This window comes from Brassica napus, chromosome C7, assembly GCF_020379485.1.
Source record: "Brassica napus cultivar Da-Ae chromosome C7, Da-Ae, whole genome shotgun sequence".
Classification (NCBI taxonomy): Eukaryota; Viridiplantae; Streptophyta; class Magnoliopsida; order Brassicales; family Brassicaceae; genus Brassica; species Brassica napus.
Window position 1 is genome coordinate 26,469,831 of NC_063450.1, and position 23,822 is coordinate 26,493,652.

A 23,822-nucleotide genomic window follows, 5' to 3' on the forward strand; every position below is an offset into this window, starting at 1 on the left:
AATATTTTGGAAAAATTATACCAAAATTAACCGAAAATTTAAAAATTCGGTTATTTTCGGAAATAAAATTGAAAACCGAAATAAACCGATAACCGAACCGAACCGAACCGAAATTTCATTCGGTTTATTTCGGAATTTTTTTAAAAAACTTCGGTTAACCAAAAACCAACGGTTCGGTTCGGTTCGATTTCGGAAAACCGAAGTCGCATGGCTAAAAAAATCACTCGTTTACAGTTTCCAATTTGCTACAGATCGTCCCATCACTAAGAAACGATGTATATATATATATCAACCATTTTGCTGTGGCAAACTTAGAAATATGTAAGGTTTCACACAAATAAATCATAACCAATCGTTTGAAATGAATGCTCCACAAAACCGTAATAACGACCAAACATAGGCACTACGAGAAACACACAATTTTAACGACGAAAAATAACGAGAAAAATAAATTTTCGTAAAATTTCGTCGTTTTCTTACGCGGAAAAAACAAATCGACGTAATTTCGTCGTAAAATAATAACAATAAAGTTTTGTCGTAAAAACGACGCAATTTAACGTGCTTTTACGAGGAAACAAGGTTTCGTCGTAAATTAGACGTAGATATAACAAGGAATTTACGACGAAATGTTTTACATTTATTTAGAGTTGATATCTCGAGTGCACCAACTTTTTAGTTGTAAACACGTTTTTTGTTTCAGTTAGCTAACTATATTTCCTCGTAAATTCCTAGTAAAATTTCACCTACCAATTTCGAAAATTTCCTATAAATATGTCCTTTGTGTTTCATTTGAAACACACCACAAAGAAAAAAAACTAAAAACGTGAAAGAAAAAAAAAATGTCGGGTGATAGGAATATTTTCGAGTTGTGGAGATGGATGTATACACACAGAGATGCTAACGGGAGAGTGACAAAAGAATATCTCGAAGGGCTGGAGACATTTATGCATCAAACCGATTCTACACCGCTCGTCTAGGAAAGCGGTAATATGTTTTGTTCTTGTCGAAAATGCAACAATTCAAAATTGACAACTCGTGAAAATGTATGGAAGCATTTAATATATAGAGGTTTCACGCCACGTTACTATATCTGGTTTCAACATGGATAATGTTATAATTATGTGAATGAAGCTAGTAGTAGTAATAGCAATTTTCAGGATGAACCGGTTGATCATTTGCATAATGAACATCGTTACCATCAGGAGGAGCAGATGATAGATTATGATAGGGTTCATGATATAGTAACTGATGCATTTGCAGTTTTATGATGAAGTTGAAGAACCTAACATAGATGCAAATTTTTTTTATGAAATGTTAGATGATGCGAATCAGCCAATTTACAGTGGTTGTAGAGAATGTCTCTCTAAATTGTCGTTGGCTGATAGAATGATGAATATTAAAACTGATCACAATCTACCTGAAAGTTGCATGGATGCAAGGGCAGACTTGTTTAAAGAGTATTTACCGGAATACAATGTGTCTGTTGATTCTTATTATGGGATTCAGAAACTGGTTTATAGTCTTGGGTTGCCTTCGGAGATAATAGACGTTTGCATTTACAATTGCATGATCTACTGGGGAGATGATGAGAAGTTAGAAGAATGTCGATTCTGCAAGAAGCCACGATTCAAACCGCAAGGACGATGACGTAATAGGGTACCGTACCAAAGGATGTGGTACCTACCAATTACAGATATATTGAAAAGATTGTACCAATCTGAGCAGACTGCTAGAGGGATGAGATGGCATGCCGAGCATACTCAGACGGATGGTGAGATGACTCATCCATCAGATGCAATAGCTTGGAAACATTTTAACAAAGTACATCCAGATTTCACTAGCAATAGCTGAAATGTGTATCTTGGATTATGCACAGATGGATTTAGTCCATTTGGAATGTCAGGGAGACAATATTCATTGTGGCCAGTCTTTCTTACGCCATACAACCTTCCACCGGAGATGTGCATGCAACATGAGTTTCTATTCTTGACCATATTAATACATGGTCCAAAACATCCAAAAAAGTCTCTGGATGTTTTTCTACAACCACTGATAAAAGAATTGAAAGATTTGTGGTCAACAGGGGTGAGGACGTATGATTGCTTAACGAAAACGAATTTTACGATGCGAGCGATACTTTTGTGGACCATAAGTGACTTTCCTGCTTATGGGATGTTGTCTGGATGGACTACACATGAGAGATTATCTTGTCCATATTGTAATGGAATGACAAATGTGTGTCAATTGAAGAATGGTAGGAAGACAAGTTGGTTTGATTGTCACCGTCGATTTATTTCCATCAACCATTCGTACCAAAGAAACAAGACATCGTTTAGGCATAAAAGGGTTGTGAGAGACACTCCTCCTCCATATTTAACTGGAGAGCAAATTGAAGCGCAAATTGATTACCGTCTTATTGGTCTTTCTTGAAAAACCGACACTCCGACTTCATGTGGCCCGGCTTGCCACAATAGTTGCAGGTAACTCTCGGAAATGACTTGGATCTTCTTCAGGATTGGTCTCGTCTTCTGCTTCTGTTGTGTACACGAGTCTCTTCTTCATTTAGCTTCTGAGTAAGAAATCGAACCTCGCTCCTTCCTCCGACCTTCTTCATTTAGAAGGCTATCACTGACGGTATCCATGGTAAGCTTTCCCTCCGGTGCTGAATTGCTTAGAGTGACAACTAGCGTATCCCAACTCTCTGGAAGTGAACTGATGAGTAAAAGGGCTTGCATTTCATGTTCAACCTTCATACCAACTTTGTTTAGCTGATTTCCGAGCCGCTTGAAATTGTTCAAGTTCTCCATCATGCTCTGTTCATCCTTGTACTCCAACTTTACAAACTGTCGAACAAGAAGAGCTTTGTTACGAGGCGTTTCCTTTTGAATCATAGATTCAAGTTTTGTCCATAATTCAAAAGTATTTGTGTAGGTAGCGACATGTTCAAAGAGGGATCGGTCGGCGTACTTACGGATCACAGGAACCGCCTTAATACTAAAAATCTCCTATGCTTTGTCATCCTTTCCCTCCGGCTTATCTTTCATGATGATGGGCTCATGCAAATCCTTGCAATAAAGGTGATCTTCCATCGTCGGTTTCCAATAAAAGAAGTTGTCTGTCGTGAGTTTGAACATGTCACATTCAAAGGTAACGGTAGCCTCCATCTTCGCTTCTTCAAAGATAAAAGTATATGAGGCCAGATGTTGGAAAAAATAACCGAATAATGTTTTCTTCAAGAGGTTAAGATGGAAAGTGGACAGCTAATGTTAAAGATAGCCTTCTTGTTTTGGGAAAGAGATTTTCTACTAAAGCTTGTATTTAGAGATTTTTCTTAAATTCTCTTGGAACTCTTCCGAAATGTATTTATCTTTAATGTTTTGTCTTTTTTTGCTTGAATCAAGCACCTCTATTTGTACTAGTGAAATTAGTTCTAGAATACTCTCTTGATCATATCTACAATTTCTTCTATGTACCTCTTCTTCTTGGGCTTTTTGGGCCAAAGCTTAATTGTTATTTTGATTATTCTTGGACTAATGAGGGAGACCAAACATTTTGGTACATATATATATATGCACTTACCACTAATATAATAATCATTTTTGGTTAACCATGCAGGGCGGGCTGAATAGGGAGACAAGTGGTGCGACCGCCTCGGGTCCAAGCCCGTGTCCCCCGTATATTAATAGTTAATGGGTCTAATTTTTCTTATAAATCTATATTTTTATATAAAAAAATTAAAATATGATAAATAAATTTAAATAGGACCCAAAATTATTTGATATGAATAGGGTATCAGATTTGTCAAATTCAAATATAAACCTAAAGAAGCAGCTGAAAATATATTTATTAAAATGAAAATTGAAAAAAAATTCTAAACATGATTGGAAAAACGTGTGAAAATTCGGTTTAACTAAAAGTTCATTAATGATCCTACACCGGGAGGTCTAGGGTTCAAACCCCAGAAACTCCAGAAAATGCAAATTATGCAGATTATGGAAGAAAAAAATTACAAGAGATTTTCAGCATGGTGCAATGCGTACCATCAAACATGGATCTCATAGGACGGTTCTAGGTTGTACAGTAGACGTGTACTCTCATAAAACGGTTGAATCATTAGTTATAGAATTATTTATTTAATATATAATTAATCGTACGTTAAGAAAAATGTGAAAAACGTTATATTTGACAATAACTGGGCCTGCCTACTAATCAGCACAAATTACAATTTTTAAAATGAACCTAGGACTATTTAGCGGGCTCATAAAATTCGTAAATGGGTTTCCAATGCATCCCAATCATTTTATGCTTTATTAATACGATCTTCAGATTAGTTACAATATAACACTTATTTTTGCTAGAGAGAGCAGGTATGCAGGGCCAGCTCACAAGGGGGACAAGCGGTGCGACCACCCCGGACCTAAGCCCGTGTCTCCCCGTATAATAGCAATTAAGGGATCCAAAGTTTTTATAAATCTATTTTTATATATATATAAAAAATTATAAATATAATAAATAAATTTGAAAAGGGTCCAAAATTATTTGAAATGTATATAGTTTTATTTTCATCACACATATACAAAATATTACTGATTAAATATTAAAAATATTTTAAACATTATCTGCATATAAATTTATAAATCTTAAAGGAAAAAAAAAATTTGTCCTAGGGTTTAACAATATTGAGCCGGCACTGCAGGTATGTATGAGTTATTTTCTGCATAGAAGACATATGTATGTGGTCTCTATCCTGTTTTATATCCCCACATCAGTTTCAACTTTACTAAAACTAACTACATCATAGATGTAATACATAAAAAGGACTTGGTAGTTGAAACTAGTTCGTTGAAACTAGTTCATTGGATTGGATCCATTATAAATACATATTTAATACTAATAAGAAAAAACTTTAACTAGAACCGCGTCTTCCTCGAAGTTTCCTTGACATGCTGTATAACGTCGTATACATAAATAATATAAATATATATACTTATTGAGGTTGCGGTTAAGACTGTATGTATTTGATCTCGTAAAGTCCTTGCAGTCATAACGGTTAGGCATGAGACTTTTATCCTAGATCCGGATTCGATCCGAGATTCGATCCAGATCCGATCCAAAAATCCGGATATCCGGAGGGGCCGAATCGGATCCGGATAGTAAAATGTTGGATCCGGATATCTTGATTTTTTTAGTCTGGATATCCGGATCCGTAAGTTTTATAAATATCTATTTCAAAAATAGTAATATCTATATATAAAAATTAATTTTATTTCATATATTTTCATTTTTATAATAGTATATATATATTTCATGTAAAATTTTTAATATTATACATAGAAATAATTAAAAACATTATATATATTTTTATTTTAAAATATTATTGTTAATATTTTTTATATTAATATTTTATTTATTTATTTTAAGAATCCAAATCCGGATCCGGATATCCGCCGGATATTATAATTTTTAGAAGGATATCCGACATCCGGATATCCGAGAACCCCAGATCCGGATAAGGATAGTAAAATTATGGATCCGCCGGATAAGGATCCGGATACCTTAAAATTGCCCGGATACCCGATCCGTCTCATGCCTAATAACGGTACCAGTTAATTTATAGAGTATATTAGTTTTTTTCCATTCACCAAGATACCATTTTTCACCTCACCACAAGAAAACGACGGTTTTCGTGGTTATTTCGTCGTAAAATAGAGTTTACGACGAAATAACTATGAAAGCCATTTCTTCGTGAAGCGTTCGTCGTAACGTATATATCCTCGCTAATTCGTCGTAAAGTTACGAGGAAAGGTTTCGTCGTAAAGTAGTATCAATAATTTCGTCGTAAAAGCCACGTAAACTATTTCCTCCCAAAAGCCATGTAAACATTTTCCTCGTAAAGTACAAGTAAACTATTTCTTCGTAAAGTACAAGTAAAACTTTTCCTCGTAAAGTAAATGCTTGATTTCGTCGTTCTTTACATGTAATCTTTACGACGAATCTGCATGTCTTTTGTAGTAAATTCCTCGCTAACAATCTTTCAATTTCCTCGTTAATTAGACATAATTTAGCTACAAATTTGCTTTGACTCTTTATTTCTTACAAAAAAATATAATCAAAAATATTTTTTAATTTATTTCAAAATTATCAAAAATGTAAATAATAAATTAATACGAAAATATTTTATAAATATTTAAGTTTCAAATTTATAATACAATAAAAAAAAAACTAAGGGTTGTTGTTCTGCATCTCCTGGTTCGAGACCCTGTGTGCGGGGTGGTTCTGGAATGGGATTTTGTCTCCGCATCTCCGCCAATATGGTCTCAAATTGAGGATTTCTAGCCGCTAGATCATCTAGAAAGCCGTCGACTGAACTCATATGAGCTGTGAACGCAGACCACGTCGAGTCCAACTCGGAACGTAACTGAGTGATTTCATCATCCCGTCTCTGACCATAAGACGATGTCGCTCTTCGGACATCGTTGACGGAATCAATCCCAAACGTATGTCCCTTTTTCTTAGGGACAACCTTAAAAAATGATTAATGTTAGTGATAAAAATTAGATTAAATGAATAATAATAATAAAAAATTTAAATTTTTTTATCTCCTCGAAAATCTGATCCACTTTAGGTGTGGATATGTGACCGGTATTTCTTTCGGGGGACTGCTGGGTCAGTTGGGTTTGGCGGTCTTCAATCGAGCAACCACTTTGTTGTAGATTTGTTCGGACCTAGTATCTACAAATTGCCCAGTCTTGTTCTTGTGGGTTCTCTCGGAAAGATCCTTAAGAGACGGGAGAACTCCCGTCTCTTTGACCTAAAAACATTTAAGAAAGTTAGATTATATTTTTTTTAAAATTAATTAATTAAAATATTTACCATTTCCAAACGAACACCGGCGTGGGGTTTTTGACCCGTAGAGTGAAGCATCGGTCCGTTGCGGTGCTCATCTTTCGTCAGACGGGAGGCGGAGCAACTGTTTGGGACTTTAATGGATGATGACAGGTTCCAATAACGGATGAGGCCATCTCACACATCCTTGGTGAGCTCAGCGCGTTTTCTCTGCTCATAACCCTTCATGATCCAATCATCCTTCTAGTTGGATACTGTGTCCAACAATCGACCTTTCGCCTTCCCGACAAATGCTTTCTTCACCCTCTCGTTCACCCCTATGGACCAATGATATTTTTGCTGTAACAGAAAAAATTAGATTAATAATTAGTTTAATAATAATAAAATTTGTAATAATAAAAAATAAAGTCTATATAATTAATTAATAGTAATTTACAGCGAGCATTTTGAACCACGTCTTTCTGACGTGGTACGGCGTCGATTTCCAGTTCGGATGAGCGTCGGAGAAGTAGCCTTTGATCATCTCGGTTATGTTCCGAGCAAAAAAACAAATTAAAAGTATTTAAATTATTTATTATTGTTATAAAATAATTGCACAATAAAAATATAACATACCACAAAGTTCCGTCCGGTCGGTCGGGGTCTAAGACTGGTAAACCTTCTCTGCCTGGCTGAGCGAGAAGATCCTCGACAGTGTACATAGCATAAGGAGCACTCAGCGGCACTTTCAAACCGGGATGAATCCCAGCCGCCATCGGAGGATGGTACATCAAACCGAGGAACCGGTGGTGCAACATACGGAGGAACCGGTGGTGCACCAAAAGGAGGCGACTGAGAGACTCTCGGAGAAGACTGAGAGTCGGGGACAGTCTCTGGAACCGAAGAACTAGGAGCTGAAGAAGACGATGCACATGTACGACTACCAGGCTTACCAAACATCTCTCTGTAATGCGATGTAAACTTGTTCTTTCTAACCATCTGATTTTTTTTTTTTCATTATTAACCATCTGAAAAGAGAATATATAAATAGATTATTAATTAAAATTTAAAAATCATCATCTTATATTATCAACAAATTCCATAAACCGATCTACAAATTCACTACACTAACCACCTAATCAACACTAATTACCCTAAACTAACCACCTACGCTAAACTAGAGAGGAAGTAGAGATGAGTACCTTGCTAGGAGGAGGAGAGGAAGTGACTACAAAATGAGAAGTGAGATGGTTCGGGTATATATAGGAAATTATATTTCGTCGTAAAATCCTCGTGAAATATCGAGGAAGTAACAAGGCCCACTTTTTCATCTTTAATTTTCATCGTAAAGACCACGTAAATTTACGAGGAAATAACAAGGCCCGTGTTTATTTTTTACGAGGAAGTAACAAGTCCCGTGTTTTCTTTTACGAGGAACATATTTAAATCCCTAAAACCCGAAACCCGAAACCCCCAATTGCCTTACACAAAATAATATTATATAATTTAATTTTCATGATTAAACAAACTAAACACATGCATTTTTAATTTTCGTCCTAAAGTACACATAAATTTACGAGAAAATAACAAGGCCGGTTTTTTCTTATTACAAAAAGTGTACGACAAAGTGTTTTTAAATTTTGTCGCAAACAACTCGTTAATTTACGAGGAAATAACAAGACCCGTGTTTTTTTACGAAAAAGTAGCAAGGCCCGCGTTTTCTTATTACAAGTAGTTTACGACGAAGTGTTTTTAAATTTCGTCGAAAAGACCTCATTAATTTACGAGGAAATAACAAGGCCCGTGTTTTTTTAACGAGGAAGTAGCAAGGCGCGCGTTTTCTTATTAAGAGTAGTTTACGACGAAGTGTTTTTAAATTTCGTCGTAAAAACCTCGTTAATTTACGAGAAAATAACATGGCCCGTGTTTTTTTAAGAAGAGTTTACAAGGAAAATATGTAAATCCCTATAACCCAAAACCCCAAACCCCAAGTTCCTTAACTTATAATCTCAATCTCTTCTTTCCAAACCCCAAACCCCCAATTGCCTTACACAAAATCAAATTATATAATTTAGTTTTCATGATTAAATAAACTAAACACATGCATTAAGTCTGAAAGTAAATCTTATTAAAAAAAATTACATCATCATTTGGATACGTCATTGACATTCTCGTCATCACTAGAAACATCATCATTTTCATTAAACTCGTATTCAACAGCTTCGTCTGTTGTATCGTCGGAAAGATCTTCGTAACATGATTATGTGGATCAAGAGAAGGATGTCATCAGTTTGTTGTTCAGGTTCGTCAACTTCATTGATGTGTTCTTCTTGCAAACGTTGTTCTTCTCCACCGATTATTCATCCACGAGGTGTAACTTTGATAACGGCTAACCAATTTATTCCCGATTCTCTCATCCGAGGGTATGGAAGGAAGCTAACTTGGTCTGCTTTTGAAGCTAATATGAAAGGCTCGAACTTGTTGTACCTTCGTCCACCATTGACATCATCTACACTGAATTTGTTAAACCGAACACCCCTATTGACGACGGGGTCGAACCAATCAAATTTGAAGAGGACGCTTTTCAGCTTCAATAACCCTATGAATTCCACTTCAATAAACTCTTGCAAGATTCCGTAGAAATCTGTTCCTTTCTCACATATTCCATAATTACTTGTCGCCCGCTGTCTACCATACTCATATGTATGGAAAGTAAAGCCTCGTGTGAAATACATCGGTGATGTGGTGACCTTTGCAACTGAAGTTTGAACTAATTCGTGAAACCATGTGGTAATCTTGATCGTCATAATCAACCTGTAAAAATAAAGAGAACGTTGAAATTAAACATACTAACGGCGAATACATGATATGTATGCCAACTTACAAAGTTGGGTTAATACCTGACCCTTCAACCACTTAATAAAGTGTTGATTTTTCCTTCTGTCTACCTCACTTGTGGATATACCTGTGATTGTTTCTTCGACTTGAGTAACAAATATGCCGTAAAATCACATTTTCTATTAATTAATCATTTGAAAATTATATAATTTATACATATATGTGTTTAAAAGTTTCCAGATATATTACCTTTCAAAATAATGCATCAATGGATCATGGCAATTGAGTAGAATATAAGTGTGTGCACTATGGGCGTCTTCATCACTCGACGACCAAACCTCATTCAATTTCTCACTGAATCGCCCAATCTGGCTAAAGATATTTGGAACAACATCAACTGCATATGTTGGCGCGACACCACCATCATCATATCTTCTTGGAGCTATTTTCCGGGTACTTACTTTTGGTGCAAAGTAGTACGATGTGAAGTGAGATGTTTCTTCTATCAAACTTCCAGCAATTATAGAACCTTCAACTTTGGCGAGGTTTTTTGCTTTTCCCTTCAAATATTTCGTTGCCCGCTCATACTGATACATCCATCCATAATGTACAGGTCCAAGAAGCAATGCCTCATACGGGAGGTGGACAACTAGATGCTCCATGACGTCAAAAAATGCCGGAGGAAATATCTTCTCTAAGTTGCACAATAAGATGAGAATGTTCTCATGAAGTTGTCCTACGACATCCTCTTTAAGAGTGTGTGTGCTCAGGTCCCTGAAAAATGCTCCAATGCTTTGAATATTCTAAAAACAATTAAACACATTAGTAGTCATATTATTTATTTGTGCATATTATAGAGCAATAAAGAAATTAATGCGTACTATATTACCTGCAAGTGCTTCATGTAATTTTGTTAGAAGTAGCTCCGCTAATGCAAAGGGAAGTAGTCGTTGCATAAAGACATGAAAATCATGACTCTTCATCCCAGATAACTTTTGACCTTTTCAACACCTCTAGAGAGATTTGAAACATACCCATCGGGGAAATTCACTTCTGATGCCACCCAGTTGAACAACACCGACTTTTGTTCTGATGACAATCTGAATATCGGAACGGAAACTTGTCCATTGATTTTTATATGTAACTCACTTCATGAGCAAATATCAGGTAAGTTGATATCACTCAAATTACCTTAAGGAGCGAATTACTCTCTCAAATAAGAGGTTCAGATGTAGTACTTAGGGATCGAATCCACAGAGAATCTAGGATTACACAATAGATTATGGTCTTGAAATAAATCAAGATTAAATGGTTTATGGGTTTTAAAGCAGTAAATTGGTTGGTGAGCAAGTTTATTGCTCGATTGATTGTTATGAGTTTGTTAACAGTTGGTTGAAGTAGCTAGATTCATGTGTATTCTCAAGTATGATAAATAATACTTAATATGGGAAATTAGGAGTTTATTAATATTAATTGTTCTTGAATTCAAACTATGGTATAATCTATTAATTATCTAATCTGGATCTCGGACCTCAACTCTCGTTATTTTGGTCCTGAGAAAGAGTCGATAGATAATCCAATGGGCGTATCGATCGATACACCTTTCAAAATATCGATCGACAGGGATATCACTGCGTCGATTTATACTTCTTCCAAAAAAGCTTTACGGACGGGTTTGATTTGTATTCTCTAACTCACTTGACCAACTCTCGTTTGTATCTAGTCAGTTAGATCATTCTAGTTATTTTCAGGTATTGGGTCAAACAATGGCTTGATCCCAATTAATCATAGGATCTAAGTTTAAAGGGTGATCAATCCTAAACTTAGCTTTAATGCATAACTAGATGATTGAACTATATTTCTAAACATCCTAACAATTGTTGTGTCAGTATTACATTTATCAACCTATTTTGAGAAACCTAAATCTAACAGTAAAGACTACTCAGACATATTCATGGAACACATGGTTATGATGGTCTGAATAATACTTAAATAAACAAAATAGCAAAAGTAACAGAAATAATGAAAGCAAGGGAGTTCAAGATCTTCTCTGTTTTGCAGTAGATGATCTATATCTCCAATCCTAAGCTCTCATATTTCAATGGTGGCTTCTTGCCTCCTCCAAACTAGGTCTAAAAAGGTCTCTAGGCAAGTCTCCTTTTTCTAAAACAATACAAAGCCCTAATAAATAGCCTAACAGGCGGCCAGGGACTAATGATGTAATTATTGAGACTTTTGTGAAACTTGAAATCTTCTAATTTGTCATTAACTCTCAGATGGCTTCATAATCGATCGATACAAGGGACTTGACATCGATCGATATTTGGTGGTGACTATCTGTCGATATTGAGCTGCGACCGTCGACCATCTCTTGCTTCCAGCGAAGCTCAAAAGATCTCTAAATAGCTCCAAATACATCATTTCCTTGCAAATGGTACCTGGACCTGTAAATACTCTAAATAGACTCTATATAATAATAAATATATCTTAAAACACTTATAAACCATGGTTAAAAACGGGTAAAATCCATGGTCTATCAACTCCCCTAGACTTATTCTTTTGCTTGTCGTCAAGCAAAACACAACAGAGCAGTCTCTATGAAAGAGGTTTGAAAACATCAGGAACTCACATGATTTAAAACTCATAATCATCATCTCTTTTAATATTGCAATCCATATCTAAAAGATCCTAGTCACAAAAACACTTTATACCATATCCTAGTTTAGCAACCAAATTAATGTAGCCAGCAACTTAAACAAACCTTGTCCGACATTCCCCTCTACCAACCTTATTTCTTTGCATAAATAAAAGTGTAGGGTTTACCTTTGGGGTATCGATCACTGGATGCAAGGATTTTCAAACAAGTATCTGGACCTGCAGGTAAACATTAGTTCCTATCCTCTCTCTCTAATAATTTTCTCTCTTAGTCAAAATCTGCTTTTATTGGCAAAATTATTGACTTAGATTGGACAGACTTCCATGAATCAAGACTTAATGGTGATTGCCACCAAGTCCTGTTCACTTCTTTTTGACATATATCCAAAAATTCATATGAATCGAGCCTTGAAGATTGCCGCCACCAAGTTCCGTTCAAATTCTTTTTTGTTGGAATCCTTATGAAGCAAACCTTAATGGTTGTAGCCACCAAGTCCTGTTCGGATTCCACCTCATAAATCTCTAATAGATCTAATTTTTTTTTTAATTTTTGAAAATAGAGAGAGAAAGGGTGATTAATCTATCTACACAAGGCTTTACCTTCCAAACTTGTTTGAAGAATCTGATCCCATGTATACCAAGCCCCAAGACAAGCAGTTGCGTCAAGTTTAGTGTTGGAGCTCAGCTTTGGTTTCTTCAAACAATCTCAGCAAGTGTGGACAGTGGACATGTTGATCCAATTTAGTATCTTTAGTACTATGTGCAATCAGAAAGTTTAAAATGGTGCTAATAAAATGGTTAGATAACAAGCAAAAATATAATAAGATCATTATCCCCTTCTTGACTCGATAAAACATTTTTCTTTTTAAAATATTGTTTTTATTATATATTTTTTTAGAAATCATAAACCAAACTGATATCAGTAAATACCTCCCCGAGACTTAAATTTCATTGTCCCCGGTGATAATTAGTCTAAGATTGGTTGGTTAGAAAATTATAAATATTGGTTAGATGTTAGACAAGAGAAAAGAATTTGTTACCCTTTGTCTCGGGAATCGATCGATATGTACACCTCATAATCGATCGATAAAAGTGCGTCGCTGTCGATCGACATAACCTTCTTGTTATCGCTCGACAGTGCAGAGACACAAAATGTCTGCGCTAGCTGCAACGTATCCATGTGTCTAACTCATCATATAATTAGCATCAGTCAGCTAGGTTAGCTCTGTTAGACAATCCAAACACATGAAAAATTAGCGAAATAAGGAAACTCAAGTGATAACATAGAATAATAAGTTCGAAAGTAAATCCTAAAAGTTCGAAAATAAGGAAAAACATAAGTAGATAGGGATAGAGATATGAGGACTAGTCCTCATCAGTGGTCTCGTCACTGGAGGTGCCTCTGCGCTGGCGGGACGGTCCAGCTGCTGACGGTGAGCTGGCTCGCACACTCCTCCTGCTCGAACAGCGACATCTCGACACTCTAGCCCAGATGGCAGTGAGAATATCGACTACAACGCACTGGAAGTCTCCCTCAGGACGTGTAGACATGTCTTGCATGGGACGGTAGTGCGTCCTCAGGCTGATGCGGCAGGGGTCCTACATTGCGCTGGACCGTGTAGAGGCGCGGGTGGGCTACTGGGGCTCGGATTAGGCGAGGGTCAGGTCGGAACTGAATGCTGCTAAGGCCATGGGAGAAGTCCGTAAGTGACCGAAGTGGAAGCCTCACCAAACGTATGTCGTCCCCAACTTTGAAGGACCAGTCGCGGTCGTCCTTGAGCCACTGTGCGCTCGTGAGATGTGCCGTGTCCATGTAGAGGATCCGATCGTCCATATCGGCGTCGTCTAGGGGGACTCCGCAATGGACGAAGATTGGAGTGAGTAGGCTCCCAACCGTCTCCCTCTTCCTTCTCGTTGACTGGAAAGGCTTCATCTTGAGTTTGGTCAAATGCTCAGTAAATTTGGCTCCAAGGTTGGGCCATGCGTCGTCCTCGGGCTCCTCGATGCCCTCCATGTGAACCAAACTCCTCACTGCATAGTAGACCTGAGTGAGCTCCTGGACCCGAACCTTACTAGGTTCCATCTTACAAAACAGGGTGTTGGCAAGGGTCTTCATGAAGTATCGCATAGTCGGGTGACGAATGTCCGTCTGAATGGTCTTGGTGGGGTCGAAGAAGACGGTAGCAATGAGGCTCCAGAAAGTCCCTATCCCTGGGAAGTCGGGTACGGTGGCGTGCTGGCGCTTGGTCTCGAACCCGTAGATAGTGTAGAGAGTCAAAAGAGGGACTCTGTAGCGAATGCCACATATGAAGAAGGTAAGGACGCCCTCGCTAGCCTTCTTTGCTCTCTCGTGGGCGTAGTAGACGTTCACGGTAGCCATGAACTGACGGACCAACTCCGGGTAGAGAACCTGTGGGTGAGTAGCAAAGTTCCCCATACCCAACTCGACAAACAAGTCCTCGAGGTCTGATCGGATGCCTAAAGCTTGGACCACGTCTGGATCGACGAACCTTGTTGGTTCGATGGAAACTTGCCACCACGCGATGTAGAATATGCTATCGTAGTCGTCCCAGGCGTCCTGGATCGCATGGTTGCGGCATTCTAAGCTCTTCGCCGCTTTTCGCGTGTCGGGAAAGGTCTCAAAGAGTGGAATAGGTCCATCTTCGGGAATTCTCGGCCAGGGGTCTCTGTCACGGACAGGAGCTGGGCTGTTGGTGTCGAACCTCCTCTTTGTTCTCCTCTCATCAGCCTGTAAACAAAGTTCACAAACAAGAAAGGATTAACGAGGTTCGTATGTTAAGTGGTCGTTGTCGATCGACAGAGGTGCCTCGTTGTCGATCCACATGACGTGAAGAAAATCGATCGATAAAACCGATGGTTATCGATCGATATCTTGTTCGCGAAAACCTACAAAACCAAATCATGCAATTCGATTTGCATATTACAGAAAATCCCCTAAATCGATCGATTATATTGTTCCTCAAAATGAATCGATTTCTTGGAACTCAAAAATCTCAGTTCAAATCCGATTTCTATTTCAACCATAGGAAGAACAAAAAATTAGAAAATTTAGTGTTCATACCATGATGATGCGTGAGTTAAGTGATCTAAACGGAGAGAAGGGTGAATTTCGAGCGGAGTGAGTGAAGGAATCGTCTGATTTGGGTGAAAAACTAGAGAGAAAAGAGATGGGAAATTTTTCGTAGGGTTTTCGGGTTTATGCAAATGTCGACTTAAGTGTCGACTTAAGTGAGCTCGTGTCTGTTCATTTGATGTCGACCGATAACGAACTGTCGTTGTCGATCGACATAGGCCTTGTGTTTCGATAATTCGTTCTTCTTTTTTTTTCTTTTTTTTTTAAATCCTAAAGAATCTAAAAATTCTAAAGTTAAAATTTAAAAATAATGGGTTGCCTCCCATTCAACGCTTATTTTAAGTCCTTAGCTTGACTTGATATTCAAATTTTCTAATTATCGGGAAGTGAGCCTAGGTCAATGGGCTTGATATTTTGCGGTTTAGCCCAATAATTCTTTACTCGTTGGCCATTTACCGTGAATTCATATCCTTTATTATTTGTAAGCGTAATGGCTCCATAAGGATTGGCATTCACAACAATAAAAGGACCAGACCAACGAGATCTGAGTTTTCCGGGAAACAGCGTTAGCCGAGAGTTATACAGTAATACTTGATAATTAGGTTCGTAGTGTCTGGAAATGATCTTTTTATCATGATATGCTTTGGTTTTCTCTTTGTATATTTTTGAACTTTCATAGGCTAAATGTCTAATCTCGTCCAGTTCGTTAAGCTGTATGAGCCTTCTTTCGGCAGCCGGTTTGATGTCGAAATTCAATAGCTTAATGGCCCAAGCTGCTTTGTGATCCAGCTCGACTGGTAAGTGACATGATTTCCCATACAAGAGATGAAATGGGGTGGTTCCTAAAGGGGTTTTGAAGGTAGTCCGGTAGGCCCAGAGTGCATTATCCAGTTTTCTAGACCAATCTTTTCTCGATGTGCCCACAATCTTTTCTAAGATTTCTTTGATATGTCGATTTGAGACTTCTACCTGCCCACTCGTCTGCGGGTGGTAGGGTGTAGCAACTATATGGTGTACTCCGTTCTTACGGAGTAGTCTTTCAAAAACTTTGTTGATGAAATGGGAACCACCGTCACGTATGACTATTCGGGGTATTCTGAATCTCGGAAAGATAATGCTTTTGAAAAGCTTAATAACTACAGATGCGTCGTTTGTGGGGGAAGCTACCGTTTTGACCCATTTTGACACATAGTCAACAGCGACTAATATGTATTTATTTCCGTACGAAGAAGGGAAAGGTCCCATGAAATATATTTCCCAACAGTCAAAGACTTCTACTTCCTGAATAGATTTATGTTCTATTTCATGTCTTTTACTGATTTTTCCCCTTCGCTGACATCTATCGCATTGTACTATGAATGCATGAGCATCGCGAAACATTGTTGGCCACCAGAATCTTACTTGGAGAATTTTTGATACCGTCTTAAAGGTTGCAAAGTGCCCACCATAATCGGATCCATGGCATTGGAATAATATATCGTGTATTTCAGTATCGGCGATGCAGCGTCTATACATCCCGTCAGAGCAGTGTTTGTAGAGATATGGTTCGTCCCAGCGATATCTCCTAACTTCTCTTAAAAATTTATTTCTCATGTATCCTCTCAACTCTTCGGGTTCTATGTCGGCATCTAAATAGGTTACTATATCAGCGTACCAAGGTCTGTCATTTGAACCTTGTCCGACCACATGCACTCCTTGACGCAGACTTTCATCCACGGGGGAATCATGGCCAGGGCATAGCTTGTTGTGCGCGACGTTAACCTTTATATCGAAGGTGAGGGTTTTGGGATTAGTCTCTTTGTTCAAAATAATTGTATTGTCGATCGACATACAATCGATGTTATCGATCGACTTGGTACTATCGTAATCGATCGACATCGAATCGTCAAGGTCTGTCGACAGGTCCTCGGAAGTGAGATTTACATTCCCGATGAATGACTCCATTTGGTAAACGTTTTCAGTTGGTAATAAATCATCGATATGGACGTCGTTTTCTATTCTTATCCGGGAATGATGGTCTGCAACTCCGTTTTCTACTCCTCTTTTATCTTTCATTTTGATGTCGAATTCTTGGAGTAGAAAGATCCATCGCAGAAGTCCCGGTTTTGCGTCTTTATTTTGCATTAAGTATTTAATTGCAGCATGGTCGGTGTGGACGACGATTCGCGAACCGACCAGGTATTAACGGAATTTTTAGAACGAATAAACCATGGCTAGCAGTTCTTTTTCTGTTGTTGCGTAATTTCTTTGTGCTTCGTCGAGAGTTCGACTGGCATAATAAACTGCATGCAGCTTTTTGTCTTTCCTCTGGCCTAGAACTGCTCCTACAGCGAAATTGCTCGCATCACACATGATTTCGAAAGGAAGATTCCATTCTGGAGCTTGTACGATGGGGGCAGTTATCAATGCTTTCTTTATTTCTTCGAAAGACTTTACGCATTCTGGTGAGAAGTCGAATTTAACTTCTTTACAGAGGAGGGAAGTGAGAGGTCTAGCGATTTTGCTAAAATCTTGTATGAATCTCCTGTAAAATCCGGCATGCCCGAGAAAACTTCTCACATCTTTTACGTTTGTGGGTGCTGGCAGGCCAGTCATTACCTCAATTTTCGCTCGATCTACCTCTATACCAGAAGCAGATACTTTGTGTCCTAGGACGATTCCATCGTTAACCTTAAAGTGACATTTTCCCAATTCAGAACGATATTCTTTTCTTCGCTTCTTGCCAAAACTTTACATAGGTTATCGAGACAGTTTTTGAAACTGGATCCATATACTGAGAAATCGTCCATGAAGACTTCCATGAAGTCTTGTATCATATCAGTAAAGATCGACATCATGCATCGTTGGAAAGTGGCAGGAGCATTACAAAGACCGAATGGCATTTTGCGGTATGCGAATGTTCCGTAGGGGCATGTAAAGGTTGTCTTTTCTTGATCGTTAGGATGTATAGGGATTTGAAAAAATCCAGAGTATCCGTCAAGAAAACAATAGTATTGGTGATTTGCCAATCTTTCCAACATTTGATCAATGAAAGGTAAAGGGAAGTGATCTTTTCTTGTAGAAGCGTTTAGCTTTCTATAATCGACACACATTCGATGTCCAGTGACGGTTCGGGTGGGAATGAGTTCGTCTTTGTCATTCTTCACCACAGTGATTCCACCCTTTTTTGGTACAACATGCACGGGGCTAACCCAATTGCTATCCGGAATCGGATAAATGACTCCGGCATCCAGAAGTTTGATTATTTCCTTTTTAACCACTTCCTTCAAGTTCGGATTTAGTCTCCTTTGGTGTTCTATTGACGATTTCGAACCGTCTTCTAGGTGAATCTGGTGCATGCACAGATCTGGAGAAATGCCAGGAATGTCTTCGAGAGAGTACCCGATGGCCTTCCTGTACTTGCGTAGTTTATTTAATAACAGTGCAAGTTCTCCGTTTGTGAGGTTGGCGTTCACGATTACTGGATATAAATCTTTATTGAGAAAGGCATATTTGAGTCCAGTGGGCAGCTGTTTTAACTCAATCTTCGGTGCTTTTTCGGGTTCCCCTTCCTTTGAGAAGGTTGGTTGTCGATCGACAGAGTTTAGTAAGTATCGATCGGCGTTGATTTCTGAAGCGTCATCCTCTATGTCATAACGCTTGCTGTTTCCATGCTTGCGTCCAATAGTCGTGTATATTCTTCAGCTCTACTATCGATACTGAAAGATTTCTCTTCACCAGTTGTGAGTACTTCCTCCAAAGGATCGTCTGAGCATGAGTTTATAAAAGATCCTTCGGCCAATTCACTGATGTCGTCCACATAGGATGTCTGTTTATCGATCAAGGGTCGTCTCATCAGGTTGTCCATGTTGAAAGTCATTGGAATATTTCCAATGTTCAGACATATCCTACGCTCCTTGACATCGATTATCGCACCAGCAGTGGCTAGGAATGGTCTACCCAAAATAAAGGGGTCCTTTGGTTCATTTTGGTATTTCAGTACTACGAAATCCGTTGGGACGTGACAGCCATTAATCCTTATTGGCACGTCGTCAAGCACTCCCTCAGGTAGTCTAACGGATCTATCGGCCATAACCAAAGTTATTTTGGTAGGTTTGAACTTGTCGTATCTTAGGGATATTGCGACAGAATGTGGCATGAGGTTCACACTGGAACCTAGGTCACAAAGGGATCGAGGAAAATTTTTGTATCATATAATGCAATCCAAAACAAAACTGCCCGGATCAGGTCTCTTGATCGGGATCTCGCCTTGAATTATTGCACTAACTTCCTCAGAAAACATCATGACGCTGCGCTCAGTGGCTGGAAAGCTGTTGGATACCTTATCTTTTACGTATTTTTTATCGAAGGTGATACTTTTATTGCGTCACTCAATGGCATTTCCAACGTGATCTTATCGAATGCTTTCTTGCAGATTGCTTTGTCTAGCTCTCACTTAGTCTGCGTCTGGTTAGGAGAAAAGGGTGGTAGAGTCCTATACACTCTTTCAATTGCAGGTTCAGTGGGAGTCGGGAGTCGATCGACATTGTTTTCAGAGTGTCGATCGATATTAACTGTGTTTTGTCGATCGACATTTGTTCTTCCTTGTCGATCGATTTCGACATCCTCTTCTATTTCTCCTTCTTCTTCCTCGAGTTCGATGGCCTCTTCCTTAGTGTTGGGCTTATGTCTTTCTCGAGGTATTCATGACTCGGTACTGGGATCATCGAGGTCTATAGGGCATGACCTACTTTCACCGGTTTCCTCAACCACAGCATGTTTCTCTGTGTTGTTGATTTCTATTGCCCTCGGGATGAGGCGTTTTTTGCTTCTCAATAACACGGCATTAACTTGACGTTTTGGGTTCGCGTCAGTCCGCCCAGGGATACGTCATGTCTCTCTTTTGATGGCGGTTGCATTTTCCGCGACCTGACTGTCTAGTCTCTTAATTTGTACACTTAAAGTGTCAAACTTCCTCATCAGCTGACTGAAGACTAAGTCTATCTTTCCGTTCAGGTCAGTAGCCAACTTGTGATTTCCCGTGAAAGCTTGGTCCAGCCTAGATTTCGCTCTTCCCTGGCGTGATCCAACAGTAGCATCGTAATTTTGGGTAAAGCTATTGGAGTTAGGGTAATTATTTTTCAAGGTATGGCTATCTCCGAAATCTATTTGCTGTTCTAGTTCAGATAAGGTGTCATCATCAATTCGGTAAATCCCAAATTGGTTCTGTCCCTCAAGAGCAAGATGGGGCGAGTCTAGATGTTCTTTGATTTCGAGTAAAGGTGACTCATCATCTGGGTCAGCTTTTCTTCCTAACTCTACGTCTATCATTTCGTAGGTTCTACCCGTAGCTATATTTTTGATCAAACGCTTTGCCTCCTCAGGGTTTCTGGTACTGAAGTTCCCTTCAATGGATGTGTCGAGTGTGATCTGGTAATGAAGGTTAACACCTCTGTAAAAGGTAATGAGTTGCGGCTCTGAATAGCCATGGTGGGGGCATTCAAGTTGGTAGCTCTTGAATCTCTCCCAGGCATTTCTGAATGATTCCCGTGGGTTTTGACGGAATGTGGAGATTTTCCTCCTTGCATCCCAGTAGTGCGCCTCATCGAAAAATTGATTTATAAAAACACTCTTTATCTCCTTCCAACAGGTCAGAGATCCTGTTGGTATTTGGTCTAGCCATTTTCTGACTTCGCCTTCTAAGGAAAAAGGAAAGAGTTTACAGCGATTGTACTCGTCATTTATCAATTCTTCTAGATATTCGATGTGATCATGTGGTCGCTCTGAGACGGTCCCACGGAAAGGGTTTTGACGTACCATGATTAAGTATTCGGGACTGATCCCAAATTTCTCGGTATCATCTTTTGGTAGTTTAATTACGGACCTATTGGAATAGGTCCTTCCAGGATTTAAATAGTCTTGCAAAGGAAATTTCCATTCATTATCTCTTTCTGAGATAGATTTAATTTGAACAGGGATTTTAGTCTCCTGTTCACTTGTAATTTGGTTATTTGCGTTGCTGAGTTGACATTTAGGTTTTCCTAGGACTACTCTTTCATTAGCATCATTGGTAAGAGAATACTGACCTGCTTCCGGCGGGGTGTTGTCGATCAATGTTTGATGTGCGTTGTCGACCGATAATTCTGTCGACTTGTCAATCAATATTGCTCTCGCTCCGTCGATCAATATGCCTATCTCTTCGTCGATCGATGTCTGGCCGAAATCCATGTCTTCCATCTTGCAGCTCCTGTATTAGCAGGAAAAGAGAGAAAACTTTTTAGCAAATTTTGTAACAAAATCCAGATTAAATTCTAAACGTAATCTAATGGTAATAAGAAAGAGTCCCCGGCAACGGCGCCAAATTTGATATCACTCAAATTACCCTAAGGAGTGAATTACTCTCTCAAATAAGAGGTTCAGATGTAGTACTTAGGGACCGAATCCACAAAGACTCTAGGATTACAGAATAGATTATGGTCTTGAAATATATCTAGATTAAATGGTTTATGGGTTTTAAAGCAGTAAATTTGTTGGTGACCAAGTTTATTGCTCGATTTTTGAGTTTGTTAACAGTTGGTTGAAGCAGCTAGATTCATGTGTATTCTCAGGTATGATAAATAATACTTAATTTGGGAAATTAGGAGTTTATTAATATTAATTGTTCTTGAATTCAAAATATCGTATAATCTATTAATTATCTAATCTGGATCTCGGACCTCAACTCTCGTTATTTTGGTCGTGAGAAAGAGTCGATCGATAATCCAATGGGCGTATCGATCGATACACCTTTCAAAATATCGATCGACAGGGCTATCGCTGTGTCAATCGATACTTCTTCCAGAAAGCTTTACGGACGGGTTTGATTTGTATTCTCTAACTCACTTGACCAACTCTCGTTTGTATCTAGTCAGTTAGATCATTCTAGTTATTTTCAGGTATTGGGTCAAGCAATGGTTTGATCCCAATTAATCCTAGGATCTAAGTTTAAAGGTTGATCAATCCTAAACTTAGCTTTAATGCATAACTAGATGATTGAACTATATTTCTAAACATCCTAACAATTGTTGTGTCAGTATTACATTTATCAACCTATTTTGAGAAACCTAAATCTAACAGTAAAGACTGCTCAGACATATTCATGAAACACATGGTTATGATGGTCTGAATAATACTTAAATAAACAAAATAGCAAAAGTAACAGAAATAATGAAAGCAAGGGAGTTTAAGATCTTCTCTGTTTTGCAGTAGATGATATATCTCTCCAATCCTAAGCTCTCCTCTTTCAATGGTGGCTTCTTGCCTCCTTCAAACTAGGTCTAAAAATGTCTCTAGGCAAGTCTCCTTTTTCTAAAACAATACAAAGCCCTAATAAATAGCCTAACAGGCGGTCAGGGACTAATGATGTAATTATTGAGACTTTTGTCAAACTTGAAATATTCTAATTTGTCATTAACTCTCGGATGGCTTCATAATCGATCGATACGAGGGATTGACATCGATCGATATTTGGTGGTGACTATCGGTCGATATTGAGCTGCGACCGTCGACCATCTCTTGCTTCCAGCGAAGCTCAAAAGATCTCTAAATAGCTCCAAATACATCATTTCCTTGTAAATAGTACATGGACCTGTAAATACTCTAAATAGACTATATATAATAATAAATATATCTTAAAACACTTATAAACCATGGTTTAAAATGGGTAAAATCCATGGTCTATCATAAGTTCAACCTCAATTTTTTGTTGTCTTTTCTCTTCTCTGAGACATTCAATATTGTATTCACGATGTTCTCAAAAAATTCTTCTCTATATGCATCACATCCAAGTTGTGGCGCAAAAGAAGATCCTTCCAATATGGCAACTCCCAAAATATACTTTTCTTGTGCCCGTTGTGTTGAACTCCGTAAAAATCAGGCATATTACCGGGAACATGCCAATTACCAACCGGCCACACCGACATCAATTATGGAAAGTTGCCAACCTCTTCAATTTGGCTAGAACCAAAAAATTATATGGAAGCCAGGATATCATCTCATCCATCCAGAAGACATCCAAAGTGTCCTTAGATGCACCAGCACCCAGAGGATCATGCAGATTTTCATTTACTTTAACTTGCCTTATTTGGAATCTCAAGCATTAAAACTCTAACATCTCTTTTTCTTTCATTCTATGCACGACATCATCACTTTCCAGACCATAAAGAATATTCCCAGGAAGCTCACTTACCCCCTCAAACCGTTCAGAAACAAGGAGGACACCAATCTACATTCATTTGGCCAAGATTCTTATCATTAAGCCTTAAACGGCTAGTTTTCATGGAGCCATCAATTCCTTTGTTTCCAAGTTTATTATTTCGACTTTATTAGTTTCCTTTTATCATTTTTAGACTGTTAGAGAGTTCTAAGGTCAAGCATATATAAGCTCAATTAG

General features: G+C 38.4%; 1 non-coding gene across 1 annotated transcript; it reads left to right on the plus strand.

Annotated features, from left to right (window-relative positions):
• The first annotated feature begins 20,873 nt into the window (after window positions 1–20,873).
• Window positions 20,874–20,979, plus strand: LOC125590961. The gene has a single exon (XR_007326958.1). It is a non-coding gene; the product is annotated as a small nucleolar RNA R71 (small nucleolar RNA).
• The last annotated feature ends 2,843 nt before the right edge of the window (window positions 20,980–23,822 follow it).